Source organism: Scyliorhinus canicula, chromosome 10, assembly GCF_902713615.1.
Source record: "Scyliorhinus canicula chromosome 10, sScyCan1.1, whole genome shotgun sequence".
NCBI lineage: Eukaryota > Metazoa > Chordata > Chondrichthyes > Carcharhiniformes > Scyliorhinidae > Scyliorhinus > Scyliorhinus canicula.
In genome coordinates, this window is record NC_052155.1 from 60639684 (window position 1) to 60658420 (window position 18737).

The 18737-nt window shown below is 47.4% G+C and overlaps 1 protein-coding gene across 10 annotated transcripts in view; it reads left to right on the top strand.

The window, feature by feature from the left end:
- Nucleotides 1–1239: 1239 nt before the first annotated feature.
- triqk (triple QxxK/R motif containing) overlaps nt 1240–18737 on the top strand; it is a 135180-nt gene continuing 117682 nt past the window's right edge. For 2 of the 10 annotated variants that reach the window (XM_038809054.1, XM_038809043.1), the window contains exons 1-2: nt 1987–2177; nt 4307–4401. The gene's annotated coding sequence lies outside the window, so the exon portion shown is untranslated. The other 8 variants (XM_038809045.1, XM_038809050.1, XM_038809048.1 and 5 more) reach the window with 8 other exon arrangements.

The window sequence follows — 18737 nt, forward strand, 5'->3', positions numbered from 1 at the left end:
TACATCATCTGCAGCCCGCTCTCCTCCTCTGTTCCAGGCAGCCTTTCTGCCGCCTCCGTGGTCCCGCTATCGCGGGGAAACAGCTGTTCCAGCCGGCCGGAGTGAGAGCCCACCGAATGTGCGGCTCACTCGGACATCGCCGCCACCGGAAGTCAGAACTCGTGCAATTCTAATGCATGCCGTCCCTCATCTCAGCCAAGATGATGGCACAAGTTGCGTTGGAGCACATCCATCCTGTTGATAGGACGGCTAGGGCCAGAGGGTACCTGGGGGGGGGGGGGGGGGGGGGGGTGGCCTGGGAAGGGGGGTGATGGGGGGGCACGCATATGATCCGTGGTGCCCAGTTCCCATGCTAGTTGTGGCAATGCTGGTCCGTGCCTGGCCGCTCTGACCCCACGGCCCCCCTCCCGGCCGCCCCCTCTACCCCTCCCGGCCAGCGGCACAACTGTTAGCACACTATAGGGATGTTGGACACCTTTGTGCCTCGTCCCACACCCCGAGCAGCCACGGCACCTGTTTTCTGATTTGAAATACCACAGTATTGTAGAGGTGGCAAGGCAGCACAGTAGTTAGCACTGTTGGTTCACAGACTGCAAGCAAACCCTCTTGGTGTGTCGCCCTATCTGCTGCCGGTTCAGTCCCAGAAGGGTGGTACTTGGCATTCATGCAGGAAGGCAATAGGGCTCCCCCCTCCTCCGAACTTACCTTTGGGACATTAAATTCTACGTGACGTTTCATCTCGAGACGGAACTTAGAAATAGGAGGTATGGTTTCAGAATAGTCATCTATTTAAGATGAAGATAAGGAGGAATTGTCAACCCCAGCGAAGTGCTGTATTAAAAGCAGAGATAGATTTTTGAACAATAGGCAAGTCCAGGGTTATGACGAATGGTGGAACATGCTAGAAGGGCCAAATAGCCTACTCCGACTTCATATGTTCATGTCACTGAACCTCCACCATAAACACTCTGGGGGGGGTTACCATTGGCTGGAGACTTAACAGGACTAATCATATAAATACGGAGACTGGGGATTGTGCAGTGAGCAACGTGCTTCTTTATTCCTCAAAGCCCCAACATCTACAAGGCACAAGCGAGGATTGTGATGGAATACTCTCCACTTTCTTGGATGAGCAGCTCCAACAGCACGGAAGAAGTTCGACACCATACAGGACATTAAAGCAGTGCACTTCATCAGCTTAACCATTCACTTGTTTGACGACCAGGACACAGTGGCGGCAGTATGCACCATAAATGTATCATGCCTCACCAATATTTGTCCTGTACCACCTAGAACCAGAACAGCACTGGATGCCACCACCTACAAAATCTCCAAATCATGCACCATCCTGACTTGAAATATCTTGCCATGCCTTCCCAGTCACCAAGTCAAAATCCTGGAAACCCCTCCCTCGCAGCACTAAAGCTGTGTCCACCAGATGGGCTTAAGTGATTCCATCTGAAGAGCAAATAAGGACGAGGTAACAAAATGCCAGCAAGGCTCACACCCCAAATATGAATGGAGGATAAATCATAGCTAAGAAGGTAATGGTTCGGGAATATGAGCAGTGGTTTAGAACTGTCTTTGAAGGTGATAGTGAAAGTATTTAAAGCGAGCTGCACTGAGAAAGGAGGCTGGTTGTGTGTGGACTTTGCCCTGCGCTCTCCCTTTGCGGAGCAGGATCGTTGCTGAGAGCGGAAGTCGGAGCGCGAGGCGGATCCTGACCGAGGTTCTGGAGCGCGAGGCGGATCTGGGCCAAGGTTCGGTGGCGCGAGGCGGATCTGGAGGACGCTTCAGTTTCTTTATTCAGCAGCCAGCCCCTGTCAGCAGAAAGAATAACACTTGTTCGTCACCGCCTACTCCTCTCCCCGAAAGCAGTGTTATCCTGAGGGGAGGGGAGAGAGTCAGTGAAACACCGAGCACTGCCCATCCCCCTCCACGCTGTTTGCAGCTCATTGGACGGTGTGAGCATTTTGATTGGTTGGTTCTAACGTCAATTTGGGCTGGTTGACTCGGAAGCAACGTTGGCAATTTTTTTGTGTTGTCTTTATGAGTGGCGCTCATCAAGTGTATTTATTACATTGGCACTGAGGTATTTAATTGTGTTTTAGACGGCGAGGGGGTGCAGTGTTAAAACGTGCAGTGATTCGCAAATCATTTGGTTTCAAATTGTGCAGGTACATTACATACTTCTAGTTCGAGCTACTGTATTTACAAAATCAGAACAGCGCAGAAGGAGGTCATTCGGCCCATAGGGTCTGCACCGACCCTCAGAGCACCCTACGTAGCTGGAAGTGCAACTTTGCTGGAAGTGCAACCACAAGTGAGGACATTCTATGATTGACAGAAATTCAAATATGAGCAGTGCTTCGAGTATCTTGTGGATAACCAGGAAGGTACTGGACTGGATAAGAATCCGGACGTTCAGATTTGAATTGCACTTACAAACAGGCTCTTCTCCTGGATTGTCAGTAGCCCATCCAACGAGACTATAGAACAACAGACATGTCAACCTTATATCAAAAATCAAGAAATTTGGTATATCATGAGTTGCTATTTTTTTAAAGATAAACTGAGAATTGGTTTGTAAACCTACTCATGGTTTATTTAATCTTTGAAAGACCACACCTCGTTGCAAAAACTATATTACTGCGTCTGAAATGCTTTACAAAATCTTCTTAAAAATCCGACTTGTTATTACCACACATTTAAAAAATAGACCCACCCTCCAACTGTAGTCACCACTGGCATTAATCTGACTCCTATTGTAGCTTAATGCATTGATAATTTAAAATTCATTTATCTGTAAGGCAGTAACTATTATCACCACCAAATTTGAGTTAATCAAAATATGGTATTGGTAGTTGAGTTAAAACAAACTTATGAATAATATTTGGCAGGTGAAAACCATCTGGCCCATCCAGCCTGCCCCACACAATTGTAATAAGTTGTTGATCACTATGTAGTTGTTCTCCAGTAGCAAAGTGTAAAGATTTTAAATTGTTTCAATTATTTGTTTTAATCATTTTGTACATTTACAATATCTTGAAATAATTTAATGTAACATGGTTGTGGAGAATAATAGGCACTTAGTGAAGAGTATAACGGCGCTGTTGTTTTAAAACTAATAGGCAACAGTTTGTATTGCTGTGGATCCCTTATGTGGGTTCACACATAAACGTGCTTCAGAGTGAAGTGTACAAAGCTGGGTGCTAAGCAGTAGGAGAAATTTCAAAATAGAGCTGACTGGGAAATGAAAGGCACAATAGAAGAAAATTGCTTCAGGGAAACTTCCCTTAAAAGCAAAGAGGTTGGCGAGGACGGGATAAAAAGGGCAAGACTAGTAACAAAATAAGAGGCCAGAATGGGTTGTGATGAAAGGTGATCTACCTTCCCGAATATAGATGCAAATGACAGACAGCGCCGTTTTGACTGGCTATATGCAATGTATAAATTATTTTTCCTACCTGAGAGGCATTCCTGGTTCAGACTATTGCTGAGCCTGTCTTTAAAATTTCAAGTCTCTGCCTCTTCAGAGCAGTTCCACTACCAACACCATAACTTCATTGGAAGAGCGTGGTGAATCTGTGGAACTCTTTGCTACAGAAGGCTGTGGAGTCCAAGTTACTGAGTGTCTTTAAGACAGATAGTAAATTCTTGATTAATGAGGGGATCAAGGGTTATGGGTGAAGGCAAGAGAATGGGGATAAGAAACATATCAGCCATGATTGAAAGGTGGAGCAGAGTCGATGGGCCGAATAGCCTAATGGAAGTGTGGCAAGCTGGCAGCAGGATGACTGACGGGCCAGTGAATGTACTGCTCATTGGCTGAAAGTAAAGGTAAAGAGCCTTTACCCCTGGTCACCACAGCAGCGCCTTTGAGATCAGGCACTGATTCCTAGAGACCTGGGCAATCCAGCATGGTTGGCTACCTAGCAGGTGTTGTTGCCATGAAGAGGTACAGCAAATTGAAATGAATCTAAAATTAAAGCAAAATGATGGAGATGCTGGAAATCTGAAATTAAAACAAAACAATCTGGAAATATTAAGCAGGCCTGGCAGCATCTGTGGAGAGAGAAACAGAGTTAACGTTTCGAGTTCATATCACTCTTTAGAGCTAAAGTAGTTGAAACAAATTTTCAGAAAATACTTGAAAGAATCATGCAAACCCAGGGGATAGATTTACTATCAGAAGGTCAGGTTTATACTCTTTATTATAAATGTAAAAAGTAGAAGTTAATAATTTAAAGACAACAGACAGGAAATTGATGTGGGTGTAAGATTTTTCTATATTTTCTCCCCCTAGTCACCTTTTGTGGATAAACAGCAATACAATTAAAGCTGTCAGAAGTCATTGCTCAACTTAGCTCTACTACTTCGACTTCACAAGAAACCAGAAAGGTAATGTCTGATTCTGACAGCTTCTAATGCTGCCTTTGTGCTTTGATTGGTTCTGCTGGGTACACGTGCCACCCTTCAATTGCCTTTGTTCTGACTCTACTGTGAGGGACAGAGGACTGGCGTAACAAAAGTTGTCCATGTGCACAAACACTAAGCACCAGTAACCAAGTGAAGAGGCAACTTAGGTTGAGGGCAGGAGAGTGAGTGAGTGTGTGCGTTTGTGCTTAAAAGCAGCTCGAGTCTGAGCTTGAGCACTTGGGCGCAGTGGTACATCACGGCGCTGAGGATCCGAGTTCGATCCCGACCCCGGCTCAATGTCCATGTGGAGTATGAAAATTCTCCTCGTGTCTGCGTGGGTCTCACCCCAGAACCCAAAGATCTGCAGGGTAGGTGGATTGGCCACGCTAAATTGCCCCTTCATTGGTATTTTGTTTTAAAAAAGCATCTTGAGTCCTAAGTGTAGAAAGGTTTGATATTGCATCGGAAGGGGCAGCACGGTGGCGCAGTGGGTTAGCCCTGTCCCAGGTTCCAGGTCCCAGGTTCGATCCCGGCTCTGGGTCACTGTCTGTGTGGAGTTTGCACATTCTCCCCGTGTTTGCCTGGGTTTCGCCCCCACAACCCAAAGATGTGCAGAGTATGTGGATTGGCCATGCTAAATTGTTCTTAGTGTCCAAAAGGTTTAGGTGGGGTTAAATTGCCCCTTAATTGGAAAAAATTAATTGGGTACTCTAAATTTATTTAAAAAAAAGATATTGCATCGGAATACCGAAAGAAGTGCTGTTCGGTGAATTGGACATTCTAAATTTTCCCTCCGTGTCCCCGAACAGGTGCTGGAGTGTGGCGACTAGGGGATTTTCACAGTAACTTCATTGCAATGTTAATGTAAGCCTACTTGTGACAATAATAAAGATTATTATTAGACTAAGCCTGGCTGATGGGAGAGCAAGTGCCAAAAGAGAGCCCTGTATGCAATAAAGTTCCACAGCAGAGAACACAGAGACAGAGAGAGAAAGGCCTGCAGTGAAAATAAGGAGGCTGACGTGAACAGCTTTTTCCACAACAATTGGAAGGTGTAGAGAAAAATGTAATGGCTCACAGTGTCTTTCATGCATTGTGTAATGAAGTCTGCGTAATTGAAAGTTGGAAGTACAAAAGACGATCAGTCCTGGCCCAGAATCAAAGTTATAAAATACAGAGTTACTGAGCTATGTATAACTTTGTAAAGTCTAAGGATATATGATGTGTTCTGAAAGAAAATTGCTGAATGCTCAACCTTAATTAAATTTAATGTTCAACTGGGTAATCAAGACAAGCTTGCAGGCAACCTTTAATATTGTTATTTTTTTATTCGTTCATGGGATGTGGGCGTTGCCCATCCCTAATTGTCCTTGAGGGGGCAGTTAAGAATCAACCACATTGCTGTGGGTCTGAAGTCACATGTAGGCCAGACCACGTAAGGACAGCAGATTTCCTTCCCTAAAGGACATTAGAGAACCAGATGGGTTTTTACAACAATGGGTTCATAGTCGACTTTAGACTTTTAATTCCAGATTTTATTGAACTCAAATTTCACCATCTGCAGTGGCGGGGTTTCCCTAGAGTGTTACTCTGGGTGTCTGGTTAACTAGTCCATTGACAATACCATTACGCCACCGCCTCCCCTTAGGGTGGCATGCTTCTCAACCCAGAGGTATGTAGAAATATTAATTGCCGCAATAATGTTTAAATATGAGCATGTTCTTTACAGCACAACGTTTTCCCTCTGCTGTGCTGCATTTAAATTCAAATGTGTGCAAAACCATTTGGGTGGATTGGTCTATGAGAAATACATATTCAGCTAGTTGAAGCTTAGGAGCATTGAGGGTTGACCTCGCCATACCATTTCAGATGACTAAATTCTTCATCAGATATATTTTTCAAACAGTTGTTCAACACTTAATTTGTTCAACAAAGTATTCAATTGCCCATCTGTGAATGTGAATTAGTTAAGTTAATAGTAATGGTTGGATCAGAATCATGAATTGGCTTGGCAAATAATGACTTGCGAGATTTAAAACAGAAATATAACTAGGGGCAACCTACCATGTGATCCATGATTACAAACAATAGCCTTATCATACTCCTGTACAATGAATCTTTATCTGTTCTAGGACCTGCCTCCCAGCCACATAACTTGTGGAATTATCTTACATTGTTAGTTATCAGGTTCTGTGAAATTTCAATCAACACAACAAATGACTAAATTAGCTTATGATGAGGCCCATGTTGCCACCCATGTTGTCATTTAGCGGTGCATCGGACTAGTAAAAATGCCCCCAGAGGGTCGCCCGCTTTGCAGTGGTCTGCTGTGACCTTCACGACCTGGCACAGCAGCGGGACGATGTGCTACAGGTGGAGGAGGAGGATCCTGTGGCCTTATCTGAGGAGGAGGAGGAGGAGCCACACCAGGAGGGGCTGCAGGACGAGCCGGGGAGGACCCACGGGAGCAGCCATAGGAAGGAGAGGAAGGAGGACTGGCAGTGGCGAGGGCCTGGACTGCCCGGAGGGCCGGGGAGGCCCTCATCCTTGGCCGCTTCTCAAAGGACAAGGCTTTGTCTGTTAGCTCTCCGCCTTCACCATTCCCCAACTACCCTGTTCCCCCCCTCCCAGGGTCGGTGTAACATCACTCCAGGGTTATGGGCCGGTGTTGGCACTGTGACCGGGTCACTATGCAAGGCAGGAGAGTGACGATCACTCGCTGTGAAGAAAGCTCTGGTGCTCCTCAGTTTCTGCTAAAGTCTGACTCCTATCTTTCTGCTGACAGTGGGCTCACACCCATCACCTGCACGGGTTCTGCACTGGGGGCTCTTGTTGTAGGACCACTGTGCCCAAGAGGTGGGGAGCAGGGGAGTGTGGGGCAGCTGAGGGTTGGGGTACAGGTAGGCCCGCTGACAAGAATAATGTGTCATTGCATTCACATGTATCAGGCGTAACATGTTTTAATAGTGTTTTAATAGTTAACATTCAAAACCTCCATTGTCCCTAGCTACAGATGGTGCCCCAACCCCCATACCACTGTGATCCTCAATCCCCTTCATCTTCTGCGTTCTGCTGCTACATCTAGATGTATCCCCAGGATGTACATCAGAGGTGGAGGCAGTCTGCTGCTTCTTATGCCATAGTCTTGCCCTTGGCGGGCGTCCTCTCTGGGACTTGGAGCCGGAGGGCCTCAGCCGACTTACTGCGGTCACTGGCAATGCCATGCCACCCTGTTTTGCCCGCTGACCTTGAGACTTGCCGGTGTCAGGAGGTGGTGTATTCAGGTGAAGTGGAGACCTCCGTCATCTCCCTGGTGGCAGGCACTGAGTCGGTCTCCAGTGCTCCCGCCTCCCAGATGGTGCCCATCGAGTGCGGAGAGTCTCCATAGGATGGAAGGGCAGCTGGAATGAACATCATGCTGCTCTCCGGGTACTGGCACCGCCATTTATCTGCAGCATGCTGTTGATGCCCTCGGCGATGCTCCTCAATGACTGGAACATGCTCCGTAGAGCCTCGGCAATGTCCACCTGCGTCTGGGATACATCCCTCAGTGACTGGGACATGATGGCGAGGCCCTAAGCCATGGCCGTCACAGGCCGAGCCATGCCTTGGACAACACCACTCATGATGCTGACCTCGTGCTGCAGGCTTTCCACTGCGGTCGCCGCCCTAGCAGTGTTGGCCTTGGTGCCATTCATTGTCGGCACCAGTTCCTGTGTCTGTAGCATTTGAACCTCCTCCAATTGACTGTGCACTCGCCGGAGTGTCACTGTCACCGACATCCCCTCCTGAATCTCACGGCCCTGTCGCAGCATCTGCATCAGCTCTGGGATAACCTTGTCCAGAGCTCAGAATCTGACTAGGACTCAGCGGAGTCCTAGGATCCAGCAGACCTCTGACAGCTGACTCACTTGCCTGCTCCAGCCTCCACCTGATGTGCATCAGAAACTGTCTGGTGCTTACCTGTGCTGAGAAGCCTGTCCACTAATGTCACCCACCGAGGTGTGTGTCTCTGTGCTGTTGAGAGGGTGGGGATCACAGCTGTGAAGCCTCCGAGATGTTCTCTTGGTTGGCGGGGAGGGCCTTCCGAGATGTTCTCTTGCATGGCTGGGCGTGGGAACAGCCTCGGCCTTGGATGGCCCAACCCCATAAGGTGGAGATCCTGCGAGAGAATGGACATGTGGTCAGTGAGAGGGAAGGATCATTCTGTTTGACATGAACAACTCACTTGAGAGAAGTAATCTGAGTGAAGGGGCATTGGATCCTCACCTCTGTGGCGCAGGCTAACCTTGGTGTCAGTGATCGCTCTCTCCTTAGCCAACCCTGTGATTTCCAGGACTTATTCTTCAGAGGGGGTGAGGAATCTGATGTCTGGTACCCTGCCGGTCCTCAGGGCCCTTTCCGGCCTATTATGAGCCAACTTTGTTGCGGTGACAGAGAGGGGGCATTGTGAGCCGCACGCTTGATGCATGGGGTTGGGGTTGGGGGGGGGGAGGAGAGTCGATGGCTGTCGGCAGGTGTGGGCACTACTCCTGAGTATGGGAGGTTGTGTTGGTGGGTGCCAGGGTGTGCTAGGCCCCCTCAGGGTGTCCCATCATGCCTCTACGGTGTCCAGTAATGTGGCCAGATCAGCATCCCTGAGGTTTGCATGGTGCCATGATTGTGTGCTGCCTGGGAGTGAGTTCTGAGGGAGCCTTTATGAACAGCTCCTCCTTGTTAGCGGAGAGCTACCGGGTGCGATTCTTGCGAACCAGCTAGCGGGGCAGCCAGTTCTGCTGTGAAGCTCGTGGGGGATCATTTCCGGCATAAGTGCCGTTAAATTTGGGGCACGGTCTTGCCGGCTCGGACGTCGGGAAACACCCGGGAAGTCGTGCCCGATGTGACAGTAGAACCTTTCCCGGTAAATCATGCCAAACATTTATTGATCATCCCAAGCATTTCTTCAGAAGGTGGTGGTGGACTCCCTTCTGAATTTGTTTATGTGGTGAAGGGACTCATGATCCTCCCACTGTGCTGTCGTTAACTAGGGAGCTTTTATATTTTAATCTGACAACAATGAAGGAACAGAGAGGTATAGAACAGGACGGCACAGTAGCTAGCACTGCTGTTTCACAGCGTCATGGTCCCAGGTTCAATTCTGGCCTCGGGTGACTGTGTGTGCGGAGTTTGAACTTTCTCCCCAGTTTCCTCCCACAGTCCAAAGCTGTGCAGATTAGATGGATTGGCCATGCTAAATTTCCCCTTAGTGTCCAAAAGATTAGATGGGGTTACTGGGATGGGGTGGAGGTGTGGGCCAAGGTCAGGTGTTCTTTCAGAGGGTCGGTGCAGACTCGATGGGCTGAATGGCCTCCTTCTGCCCTGTCGGGATTCTATAATTCTATGATCAAGTTGTGTCCGTGTCACTGTGCATCATCAGAGGCTCAGTCTGGTGCAATTGTGAACACTTTCAATCTCTTAGAATGGTCAGTGTGTGTTTTGATCTGCTGCTGCTACTCCAAAGGAATAAATATGGCTGCAAATAGCTATTCTTCTAACAGCTTTGCGAGAGTGACATAAGTGTGAGAATTCTTCCTCTGTGGTAGGTAGAAAATGTTGTGTAGCACTGAGTGAAAAAGTCCCATTGTGGACAAGGGAGGAAAGAATGCATTAAGAAGATGAAAATGCTGGCGGGAACTGTGGAAAAATAGGAGAATGCCAGCAAGGTCAGTGGGAGCCAGTGCAAATACATGATAGGGACAGAGGATTGCTTCTGTGAATTGAGGGGTGTAGGAGGGCGCGACAGAGGCGGACTTTCAATAAAACATACAGGGCTGCAGGGCCCCGGCCAATGGGGCCACATGCGGAAACGTGACCGTTGTGGTGGGAACACCAATCAGAGCCCTGGTAGCACCAAATTTGCTGATAGGTTCATTCCTATCAACAGGCGATACAGAACAACATTGGGCTCTGATCGGTGGACTGCCTTTTAGAACAGGAATACCTGAGGGAGAGCCGAGAGGTGAGCAGAGCATTAGTTGGGATGTGCGAAGAAGGCCAGGCGAGCGCTGCCGTTGCGTCTTAAGGAATCGGGGGCCAGCGGCCACACGACTTGACTGGAGCTAGAGGCCAACCAGGCAGAACAGAGAGTGACAGGGCTGGGTTGGGCAGCGACCGAACCAGGCAGTGAGAGGAGAGATCAGAGGCCAGGGTAGATAGCCATGCAGCCAGCAAGGAGCACATGCGGTTATCGAGGCTAGAGGCCCGGCCACCTGAGCGAGAGCCAAGAGGTGAACAGAGCAGCAATTGGGAGGTGCGAAGATGGCCAGGCAAGTACCGGCATCTTGTCTCGGGAAATCGGGAAGCAGCGACCCGAGCCAGAGGTCAGCCAGGCAGGGCTGAGAGTGAGAGGGCTCGGCACCCACCAACATCTTGTTTCTTCTTGAGGTGGAGATGCCGGCGTTGGACTTGGGTGAGCATCGGTAAGAAGTCTTACAACACCAGGTTAAAGTTCAACCTGTTGGACCTTAACCTAGTGTTGTAAGACTTATTAATGTTCTTTCTTCCTGTTTTTGCATGTTGAATTTACTCTTTTTTTGGTGTGAGTCATTTCTCTCTCGGACTGATTGCGGTGTCCTTTACAATACCCAGCTTGCTTTGACCATCCATTGTCATCACAGCCATCCCAAAACTTATTGCCAGCAGCCAGTTACTCCGGCAGGATTTTGGTTATGAACTCCGGCTGATTCTCACACCAATACTTTTCACAATTTCTGAAGACAATCCCTTGACCGACTGATAAGCTTTGTTTAATTCATCACTGCTTTTGAGTAGCTTAAACAATTGACTGTTTTTGCTTCAGAAGGATTCACTCAAATAAATATTCTGAAACCTTCCTTGTGAATCATTGAAATCAAGACAGCTCATCACCAGCCCATCTCAAGAGACACAATGGGCCACTCCGGCGTCGGCCCGCCCCGAAAGGTGCGGAATCCTCCGCGCCTTCAGGTGCTAGACCGGCGCCGGAGTGGTTTGCGCCTCGCCCGTTTGGCGTGGAAGGCCTTTGGCGCCACGTCAGCCGGGGCCGAAGGGACTCCGCCGGCCGTCGCGAGTCCGCACATGTGCGGGAGCGTCACCGGCTGCTGACGTCATCCCTGCGCATGCGCAGGAGGGTTTCACCAACGCGTCGGCCATCGCGGAGACTGACACGGCCGACACGTAGGAAAAGAGTGCCCCCACGGCACAGGCCCGCCCGTGGATCGGTGGGCCCCGGGGCCAGATCGCCCCGAGCCCCCCCCCCCCCAGGACCCCGGAGCCCACCAGCGCCACCAGGGGGTCCCGCCGGTAACGGACCTAGTCTAACCTACGCTGGCGGGACTGCCAAAGAACCAGCGGGACTTCGGCCCATCGCGGGTCGGAGAATGGGTGGGGGGGAGGGGGGGACGCTGTGAGCGGCCGCTGACCGGCGCAGCACGATTCCCACCCCCGCCGAATCTCCGGTGCAGGAGAATTCGCCGGCCGGTGGGGGCAGGATGCACACCGCCCCCCTGCCGATTCTCCGACCCGGCGAGGTATGGGGAGCACATGGCTCACTCTGCAGGTATGGTACAGCAGAAAAGTGGACCAGAGTTTTTTTTAAAATAAAACAATGTTTATTCTAAGAACTCAAGTTAACCTTTTTAAAACAAACAGTGAATAGCTTAGCAACCAGTAAATCAAATACACCCCCCAAAGAATACAACACTAAGTATGCTGTCCGTTTACACCCAAAAGACTTAACAAACCTTCAAACAGGAACACATTAGGTTTACATTTGATACTGAGACCTTTTTACAATTCTGAGTTCGCCAAATGATCCATGGATAGTCTTTGGATGGCAGAGATCAACAGCAGTGCAGCTCACTGAAAAAACACAGACACACCCAAGCTTTTCCTCAAACTGAAACTAAAAAGCAGAAGTAGAGCTCAGCTCCACCCACACTCTGACATCACTCCAGTAACATGAGCAGCTTCATTTCTTAAAGGTACATTTCTTAAATACCCATTTCTTAAAGGGTACTCTCGCGTGACAGTGAGTCATGTCAACCAATTAACATTAATTTTAAGATGTATGACCGGAATGGTAAAGTTGAAGAGCGATATCTCTGTTTTGTCCAGCTACAAGCCCACACATCTGAGTGCCTGGAGACAACAGTTTTGGAAATAATTTTGAATTTAGGTTTGGTTATCAAACATTGTTGTGCAGAACCGCAAATGTGGCCGGAAAATATTCAGGTCCACGAGCAAGACTGAAAAATGCAAGCTCTTGTGCATTATTCATCCCATGTTCTAGTCACTCCTTGAATTTAATCTGCAACACAGCAGTTCAATCATTTGAGGCATTCGTACGTTTTTTTACTCGGTTCAAATCTTGTATGGCTTCTTTTTGATTTCCGTGCATCGGTGGACTATGCTGCAGTCACACTTGGAGCAGACACTTGGAAAACATTTGAAAGTCAAAAGAGTTTGTGACACCAGATGGTTCGCTCTGCTGATGCTGTTCTGGCTCTGAGACTGAACTTTGTCCATATAAAAGAATGCTTATCAGACATAGCCGCATCAAATTCAGAGAAACCACGTGTGAAAGCTGAAGCAAAATCCTTGAAAAGTATGAAATTGCAATTTTTACTGTTTTGTGGAACCGTTTACTTCAAAGAATTAATGCCGTCAGCAAATCGCTGCAAACAATTGAATGCTTCACAATTGTTAGCCTCAGTTAGAAGTTTTGTTATGACTAGTGAGTAACCATCATCCACCATCACTCTTTACTGACCTTCTGAAAGTCTCTTAGTCTTCTGGACAATTAAAGAATGGAATCCTGCCAGACAGTTGCCAGCAAAACCACTGATATTAGAATTGGACTGTCATTCCACTTCATTGCAGTATTTTCTTCTGCATTGGCCTTTTTCTGGTTTATTCTGTCTAGCCCTGGCCTGTGCTGTGCTGCAGTCATTTCACTGGCTGATTTTTCCATCCCATTGCTCATCAGCCAGTTTCTGTTTGCTCGCCTCAAAAGCATAACATTGACCATCTTTACTGTCATACTGACAACAGGTAGGCTTGGATTTCAATTTATCAATTAGCACAGGCTTAATGTTGCTGTAAGGTAAAGAGCATTAAAGCAATCTGTCAAGCAGTGATTTTGGGATTTCTGTGCCTTGCATTGAGGGTGGGCGGGTCAGAGGGCATCAACATCATTCTGGGCGGGGCTCAACGTTATTGGAGCAAGGCTCGATGCCACTGGGGGCTGCCTGCCACAACACCAGGGAGAGGGGCGTGACGTGGGACCCCGGTAAAGAGGGAGAACCTGGGACCCCCAAAAGTGTAAGTTCCCCTTTGGGAGGGGGAGTGCCATTGTCAACTGCTGACTGGAATGAAGAGTCCTTGTGGCCGAGTGACAGTCATGTGTATCATTTTAAAACTGAGTACCAGAATGTATTCATAATAACCCAAAATATGACTTAATACAAATAATAATCGTTATTATTGTCACAAGTAGGCTTACATTAACACTGCACTGAAGTTACTGTGAAAATCCCCTAGTCGCCACACTCTGGCGTCTGTTCGGGTACACAGAGGGAGAATTCAGAATGTCCAATTCGCCTAACAGCACGCCTTTCGGGACTTGTGGGACTTGGGACTCCGGAGAACCCGGAGGAAACCCACGCAGACACACGGAGAACATGCAGACTCCACGCAGACTATGACCCAAATCTGGAATCGAACCTGGGACCCGGGCACTATGAAGCAATAGTGCTAACCATTGTGCTGCCATGCTACCCTCTGAAGGAAATAAGAGGAAATATTCCACATCTAGCAAACCTATAAGTGTTGTAATTTTTGTATACCTGCTGCGATGTAATTTATGATAAGCCCCTCTCCCATTGCAGTCTTTCAGAGTAACGACATGTTGTAGCTACATATTCCGAAATTTCCTAAACTCTCAGTTTTTATTCAGTTTTGTTCAATTGTTGCGCCTTTGCTAGGTTTCTGGATTGACACGTATGTATCCTGTTCCTGGCAGCTGCTACTAGCTCGCACTGCTAATTCTTACTGGTTTGTGTTGTAAGTGAAAATTCCTGGTTTAACAATAAATTGATCCAAGAAGAATTGCAAACTGTAACCTGAACTAGTCAGATATGTGCCAATTCAGATAACTAGAAAACACTGGCCAACAGTGAGGGGCAAATCAAAGACTTGTGAAGGGATTGGCAAAACTGAACATTTAAGAAATTCTTAGGGAAGTAATAGTTTATTTGGCATGCTGATTATGGGTAATTCCACATTTCACTTATTTTGATCCCCAATTATCAGTTGTGAAATGGAGAAGCCTTTAAGCAGAACGCCCAGTTTCATGTCACATTTTCCTAACTCCTTGGGTACGTATACATAATGCAGGCAAGAGTGAGGAGAATAGTATTTGGAAATAAGTGTATATAATTCTTTATGTAGTTCTATAGACCAGTAGGATTAGCAAATGGAGCCACATTTCGCATGCAGTGATTTGACCATGCGTTTATATGGTACTTTTGAATGATACTGTTTGTACCATTCAAAAGAAAAGCTGAAAGGAGATCTCAGCTACTTTCTGGCATTGGTGGAGGGAGTATGAGGAAAAGGTCAATGGTTGGAATCACCTGTGGCCAAGTTTGCCCACTCTGCTGACTGGTCATTCAGTGCGGTTTAAAATCTTTGTTTTGGTAGAAGGGAGCTCTCATCCAGTAATATTCTTGATTTGGCAGGAAACTTGAAGAGTATATATCTGTGAATAACCAGGAGAATTGTGACTGGTTCCAGAAATCTAATTTTACCTGTCACCTTTTCGGTCATCGTATTATCCGGATCTGCTGCTGCATGTTAAATTCAGGAACATTGGGATCTGGGACCGATCTCAGTTTGCTCTTTGATGACTGATAAGGAGCTGTATAAAAATATATTAACAGGTTGAAGGTCATCACTAAAATCACAGACTAATCTGTGAAACTATTTTGCACTTAGCTTGAGCTCTGGTTCGTTTTTCAAATTACAAGGATTAGAGCATTATAGGCATTCGCAGGATTAGCAGCTGCACAGTGGTGTTATAAAGTATTTAATATTGAATGAAATGGGATAGATTCAGCCAATGGAAATTAAAGGGGTAAATCTTGCTTCAGTAGTATATACCTCAATTCTGGTTTGACCTTTAAAAGACAATGGGTATCTTTGGGTCCAATTGCTGATGTGCCCCTCGGACACGAGCAAGGTGTCTAGGACATTTATGGCTTGAATTATCTCCTGTGGTATCGGTGGTTGCGGAATGCTCTTGGGTAGGGGCAGGCAACTTAACGCATCCATATTAATAAATTGCGTCCTAGGCCAGTGCTGAAAAGCATAGATGTAAGATGCCAACAGCAGAGCCCAAAGCTGTACTCTGCTGAGGCTACATGAGGTATGGTCTTACCTTCCCTTAACTGGCCCACTAATGGCATGTGGTCAGTCACTACGTTGAACTGTCAGCCAAACATATACTGGTGGCATTTCTTCACATCGAAAATAACCGCTAAGCCCTCTTTCTCAATCTGGTCATAGTTTTGTTCTGCTTCAGAAAGGGTTCTCGGGGGGCAGCATGGTGGCACAATGGTTAGCATTGCTGCCTACGGCGCTGAGGACCCGGGTTCGAATCCCGGCCCTGGGTCACTGTCTGTGTGGAGTTTGCACATTCTCCCCGTGTCTGCGTGGGTTTCACTCCCACAACCCAAAGATGTTCTGGACAGGTGGATTGGCCACGCTAAATTTCCCCTTAATTGGAAAAATTAATTGGGTACTCTAAATTTAAAACAAAAAGAAAGGGTCCTTGAGGCAAAGGTGTTCCGAACCATCACCCATTCTGTGGGATTAAATGGCCCCTGTACCAGAATTTACATGTCAGCACAATTGGTTCTCCACCCCCCCCCCCAATCAAATGCACCAAGTGGTTTGACGATGGTAATGCTTGCTTCATAACTCAGAAGGTTTCCTCTTGATGCTCCCTCCGTTGCCACCGTTGAATCTTTAATAGCTGGTGTAATGCTGCCAATGTTGTGGCTAGATTCGAAATTAACCTCCATTGCAATTGACCGTACTAAGGAAGGACTTGAGCTCATTGATATCTTTGGGTGCAGGGACAACTTGTATGGCTTTGATCTTTTCTTCTACTGGGTGCACAGTGGTTAGCACTGCTTGATCACAGCACCAGGGACTTGGGTTCAATTCCGGCTTTGGATAACTGTGTGGAGTTTTCACGTAACCCCTGTGTCTGCATGGTTTTCCTCCAGGCACTCCAGTTTTCTCCCACAGTCCAAAGATATGCAGGTTAAGTGGGGTAATGGGGTTACGGGGTAGGGTGGGAGTGTGGGCCTGGGTATGGTGCTCTTTCAGAGGGTTGATGCAGACTCGATGGGCTGAATGGCGGCCTCCTGCATTTTAAGAATTCTCTGGTTCTGTGTTGTATCAATGTAAAATTCTAGATACGTCGCTACTGAGGCCGTTTTAGGCAGATCCCTGCATCAGTAAACCTCTTTAATACTTCCTGTGAGCTAGCCATGTGTTATTCTGGTGTAGTGCCGGAGGCTAACACGTCATCAAGGTAAACCCATCACCTTGGGAATAGTGCACTGGAAGATAGCGCAGGCTGAAGCAATGCCAAACAGCAATCTGGTATACTGGAAGAGGCCTTTGTGGGTTTTGATTATAGCAAACTTATGAGACTCCTCATCCAACTCTAGTTGCAGGTAAGTGTGACTGATGTCCAATTTTGAATAGGTGAGCCAGTTTGGCATAGAAGTCTTCAATTCGGAGAATCAGATACTGATTGACCTGGGAAGCTTGATTTATGGTCAGCTTCACGTCCCCACAAATCCTGATCGACCGAATAAGTTTAGGGTTTAGTCGCCCACTCTGAAAACTGAACCAGTTTGATTATACCCAGCTCTCCCAAACTCTTTAGCTCTGCTTCGACCTTCTGATGCAATGTGTATGGCACTGGTCTGGCTCTGAAGAATCTGGGTGTCGAATCCAGATTAAATTGTATTTTGGTTTTATGCCCTTAATCTGGCCAGTTCCTTGTGGAAGATACCTTCATACCTCCTTAAGACACCTTGGAAGATGCCGTCAGATATTTTAAAGATTTCCAGCCAGATGAGCCTAATCTTCTGTAACCAGTCTCTTCCCAACAGACTGGATCTACGTCTTTCCATGCCAACCAAGGGCAGATTGGCCTCGTGCCCTCGGCCAATGGGTTCTTGGCTGTTCCAAAATCTTCAAAACCTCCATGTCAAAAGCTTGGCTGTCGTACTCTTCAAGCTTAAGGGTGTATTCCTGCACGCAGATATAGGAAGGTCTGCTCGGGTACGACAGTCACCAATACCTCAGTGTCGACTTCAAATTTTTTTTAAAAATAATTTTTATTAAGATTTTCAAAAACATATCAAAAACATAAAATAACAACAAGAAAACCGTATTAACAACAAGAAGAAGAAAAAACACAATAACCCCCAAAGCCAACCCCCCCCCCCCCCCCCCCCCCCCCAGTAACTACAAAAAGAAGAAATAGATAAGCACCCGGCATATTCAATAAACACATATACACATTTCTCCCTTCCCCGCCACAGACCCCCCCCCCCCGGGTTGCTGCTGCTGCCGGCCGTCGACTTCAATTTTAAGGGGTCTAAAATTTACCCTTAAGACAATTTCAGTTGGAGCTGTCTTATTCAATTGAACTGCATTAAACAGTTGCATTGCATGCTCTTCTTCAGAGTTCTTCTCTACTATGCTTAGAGGGCTGTGGACTGCTGTTGCTGTTTTGTTTTTGCAATGGCGTGCTTTGCCTCATGCGGCATCGTGCTTGAATGTGCCCCCTTGAATTGCAACAGACACCCATGAACCTCTGAACATGGCGAGTCTCCTGGGAATGATTTCCCCCCCCCCCCCCCACCTCCACAATCAGCCCAGTGCAACAATAGCAGTCCACCTCAGATTTGGTTTGACGCTCCAATTCTTTCCCAAGCCTTGAGTTACGGTCCTGTCCTGAGGACTGTGTCTGGCTCTGAGCTGTGCTTGTTGATCCCGTCGCAGAACTAACGGCCGTACTACACCGTACTTGGTTAACTTTCCTTTCAGGTTCAAAGCTTAGTGGCACCTTTCTCGGCACACTACAACACCTGAGCTATCTGGGTCACTTTTTCCAATGTAATTGTGGGCTCCTCCAGAAGCAACCTTTGGGATATTCTGGTTATGGATCCCACAAGCCAGCCGGTCCCACACAGCAAGCTGGCAAAGCCTAGCTA